The 4731-nt window shown below is 38.4% G+C and overlaps 1 long non-coding RNA gene across 1 annotated transcript; it reads left to right on the top strand.

Annotated features, from left to right (window-relative positions):
- Positions 1 to 369: 369 nt before the first annotated feature.
- On the top strand, positions 370 to 2676 carry LOC106580131 (uncharacterized). The gene is made up of 2 exons (XR_001322807.2): positions 370 to 645; positions 1365 to 2676. It is a non-coding gene; the product is annotated as an uncharacterized lncRNA (long non-coding RNA).
- Positions 2677 to 4731: the final 2055 nt, after the last annotated feature.

Below are 4731 nucleotides of genomic sequence, written 5' to 3'. Positions count from 1 at the left end.
TAGAAATGGAAGCACTTTATGTATCTAGTTAAAAAGGCTTCTGACGTTTGTAATTTCCATTTAGAAATGTTCAACTTGATTTTCCCTTATGAAAAATGCATCAACCCCTACAAAAATGTCCATTAATTGTAATCCACATTTCCTGTTGCTGAAGGATTATTTTCCTGCTGTAGCAAACTGGCTCAAATTAAGATCCTACATATGTATAGAATAATGGTCTAATTTATTTGTTTTTATAAACACAAACAATTGTTTTTACAAATCAAGCTGCTTTATACATGGACACTAGACAGCACGTAGTTCTTTGAAGATGTAATTCATGGAGCATTTTCAGCAGGATGGAGTGTGTTAGCACTTCACAACTATTTTATCAGTTGGAAACACACACAGGAATTCCGGCTTGGGAATGACCATCAAGTTCCTGGCCACTACAGGAAGGTGTGCATAAAAAGCACTTCCAAAGCGGGCAGCCTGTACCATTCAGCGAGGGAACACAAGGGAAGTAAACATTTGTATATATTGATGAAACCAAAATTGGGAGATGGCCTAGATGATAGGCCTAAAGTCAGTCAATTGAGTAGAGGTGATGTGGCAGCTGCAACCACGGAGTCTCAAGACGCTTGGCATTGTGTTCTCTATTCTATGGTAAGTTGGGAGGACAACTTATTATTTAGAATTTTTTTTTTTTTTTCTCCAGGAGAAAACTTCAGTATGCAGTTGTTTGATAATATGCAAATCATGAAGAAGTCGTATGACACGCAAAAGTAACAAAGGATAAAACGGTCATAATCAAACTATTAGTTCTCGGTAGTTTAATTTATCAGATGCTATTTATTATTTGTCAATTGATTAGTTGAAACACCTAAATGTTTCCCCATGAAGCCTAATGATTGAATTATTGGAGCAATAAAAATCGCTAACTTTTTTTTTGCATCACGGTGTGCTGATTTAGCCACCTGATCCTTTGAGGTTAAATGAATAGTTCACTTTAAACTCGCAGGATTAGGCGGCTGGCAAGGCTAGTGTTGACGCACCCAGGATGAGTAGTCGTCTTCAAATTGTTTAATTGACAGCACTAGTTTCAATTATTCAATTCATAACAGGCCAAATTATGTTCATTGTAATATTCTAACGATAGCCTATGAAACCTGAATTTGTTTTTAAATTTGACTAAAGAAATGTTTAATTAGGCATGTCTTGTTGCTGATCAATGATCTAACAAATGCCTTGGTTTATTAGTTTACGCATTGCAAGCTGCCCTCTAGGCCTATGTATTGTTCTGCTATTCAAAATGAGCCCTTGACATCATGTTTGCTACCTTTGGCATCAAGTTGTGTAGGCTAATATCCTATTGTTTCACATAGATGGAAGCTAACCTTACCTCTAACCTCAAACTGGAGTCCTGCAGTATTTCAAAGTGGGATGGGATTGTTGACTCCTCTAAACCAGACGAAACCTTGGATTTCGTCCCACAGAAAAACAGAAGATAAAGAGTATCTGCCTGCTTTACGGTTCATTATTACTTTTGGTACGCGCTAGGCCAGTCTCAAACTCGTACCGTGAGTAATAATGCACTGTGGCTGTCATTGCCAACGAGGGACAGACCACACCACCATGTCTTACTTTCACTGTTCTCCATATTCCTATGCATCTCATTGTGTGATGCATTCATGAAAACAGTGTTTGAAACTCTAAGGCCTTGTGTGGGGAAAGACAGCATTTTAATATAATCCTTTTTCTACTTTCATAAAGAAACAGACTATTCATTTTACTTAAATATTATTGTTGAGTTGTTTACATGAAATGTTGACTTTTCTGTACCTTGTAATAGTGATTGTAAGCAATTGAATAATAAAAATGTCAATATAGATTAGCCAATAGCATTGTAGGCCTTGTGCATCAAGGCTTCAGTTGAAATACCCCAACATTGAGCTTTGTTTGTGATCTGAGCACCACAATAATTGCTTTGCCTTTACACTGATTGGTGACTTCTAAGTAACCCCCCCCCCACACACACACACACACACACACACACACACCAAGGCCTACAATGCTGGTACATTACTTACTGTGATATGTGGTTGTCTCAATATCTTGAAGTAACTGGCCTGTGAAAATTTCACTTTAAAAAGTACATATTCTGGTAACTCATATCCAAATAATGTTGTTGATTCATACTATACTCGTACTTTTGGCCAAAGCATAAATTGGAGTACTAGCACTTCAAAAACCCCACCTCAATCTTGTAGCAAACGGACTGTTTCAAAAATGCTTGTTATTTCCTCATAGAGGATGATGGCCAATCAGCAGTCTAGAGGAGGATGAGCTGGCCAGTCAATGGTCTACTTGAATTCATATTTTGAATGACCAGTATACACCCACACCCTTCTGTTGTTGGGGTATGCCAACACCGTTCCAATGCAGAAAAGCTGCTTTTTAACCTTCTCAATAAAAACAATTTTGAAGGAAAAATATTTTACTCATATCGTAAGTAATTATAGGTCATTTTCCATAGAAATCTGAAAACATTTGTCAGTTGCTTTAAGATGACTGCGTTATTAAGTCACTCTGGAGGATCAGAGCATCTGCTAAATGCCTAAAATGTTATACAGAGCTGCAGAATAAATTCCCTGAGCCTTGTGACTGTTATATTTATTTTGATTGCGTATGTCTATTGTTTTTAATAAACTTTTTCATTTTGTGAAAATAGCCTATAATTGAATAATGTTCAGAAATATTATAGCCACTTCTCCTACTCAGATGTCTATCTATAATAATCATGACAAGTTGACCCCCCCACCCCCAATACACCTTTTTATCACTTACATATGTGTTAGTTGCAACTAGCTAAAACAGTACTCCTTGTTGTGTGCATCGGGACGGGAATCCTTCGTCTCATAATCATGGATTCTGCAAATAATGAGGAAACTCATCCATTAGACTTTTTACCCCTTTTTCGTGATAGTTAGTCTTGGCCCATCGCTGCAACTTCCCTACGGATGCGGGAGAGACGAAGGTCAGGAGCCATGCATCCTCCGAAACACAACCCTGCCAAATCACACTGCTTCTTGACATACTGCTCGCTTAACCCGGAAACCAGCCGCAACAATGTGTCGGAGGAAACACTGTCCAGCTGGCGACCAAAGTCAGTTTGCAGGCGCCCGGCCCGCCACAATGATTTGCTAGAGCGCGATGAGACAAGGACATTTCGGCCGGCCAAACCCTCCCCTAACCCGGACGACGCTGGGCCTATTGTGCACTGCCTCATGGGTCTCCTGGTCACGGCCGACTGTGACACAGCCTGGGATCAAACCCGGGTCTGTAGTGATCATTATGCCTAATTCTATAACACTTATCAATACAGTCAGGTATCATGGCATCAGAATTAATACAGAATTATAATGATATTATCATAAGGTGCCAGATTACATTTAAACAAAGTATTTTTCTGCATATCTAGAGCTGTCTGTATCCTGACCAGTGGTTCTCAATATGCTTCTCTGCATCTCTACTAACATATCGGTAAAAGATTGAAAGGAATCTCTTATTCTGTACATTTAGTAATTACTTGCTTTTCTAAAGTCTATCAATCTTGCCAGTAGACATGCCAGCTAAGCGAGTTAGACAAGCTACTCTAACTTGATTGATAGCCTGAAATGGCTTGGTAGTAGCTAGTTATGGGGTTGGGAGATTTGCAACCTATCTAGCTGGCTAGCTAAAGCCAACTTCATAAAATTGCTAGGTGGCTAGTATTACAGAGAAACAACAAAACATTTTTTATTTATTTATGCGGGAAGGTGTGTGTGTATGTGTGTGTGCAACATTGCCATGGTATGTTTGATTGAATTGTCATTTCTTGGGAGCAACAGCAACAATTCAGTAGCCTGAAACTAGACATTCATAGTAAATAACTTAATATTTCAATAAGATAGCCTTAGTGTTTCCAAATAATGTACCTTTCTTTTAACCATATTGCAAATAAATGTTATACACCCAAAAAATATGTTTGCATTTTGTTTTTGATTATCCCCAAGAGTTGTCTATTTCAGTACAAAGACAAACCACCCATTCACATCAAACCAGATATGGAAGCTAACCGTTCATGAAATAAAGGTGCCATAAACAGCATGACAATCTAAAAAACACACAATGTTTATTTTTCCTTTATTTAACTAGGCAAGTCAGTTAAGAACAAATTATTATTTTCAATGACAGCCTAAGAAGGGACAGAGCTGCCTGTTCAGGGGCAGAGCAACAGATTTGTACCTTGTCAGCTCAGGGATTTGAACTTGCAACCTTTTGGTTACTAGTCCAACGCTCTAACCACTAGGCTACCCTGCCACCCCAACAATGTGGAAAACAACATGTTTATATAGACTGATCTGTCTGAACCTGATTCTGTTTAAATTTCCCTATCCCATTAGGCAACTTTTAATGGCAGTTATCAGATGTTTTCAGAACCCAATCTGAAAAGTGGGATGTTCAGAGATAACAGTTTCAACACATCCATTGAGAAGAGCAAAATCACAAGACCTGAAACCATCCCCATGTTTCAAGACAGGATCAACTTTCATTATGCAAACGACAGTGGGAATGGTCAGAATAGTTGAAACCATTACTCAACCTAGCCTAATTGTTCTTCATTGTTACATTTGTATGCCATCCATTATCTTTGCCTGTTACACACTAGGTCCAATTCCTTTCATTAGTATTAAAACGTCATACAGGACA

The sequence above is a fragment of the Salmo salar genome, chromosome ssa20, assembly GCF_905237065.1.
Source record: "Salmo salar chromosome ssa20, Ssal_v3.1, whole genome shotgun sequence".
NCBI lineage: Eukaryota > Metazoa > Chordata > Actinopteri > Salmoniformes > Salmonidae > Salmo > Salmo salar.
Note: the sequence above shows the minus strand (reverse complement) of the source record. Positions and strands in the feature narration are given on the sequence as shown.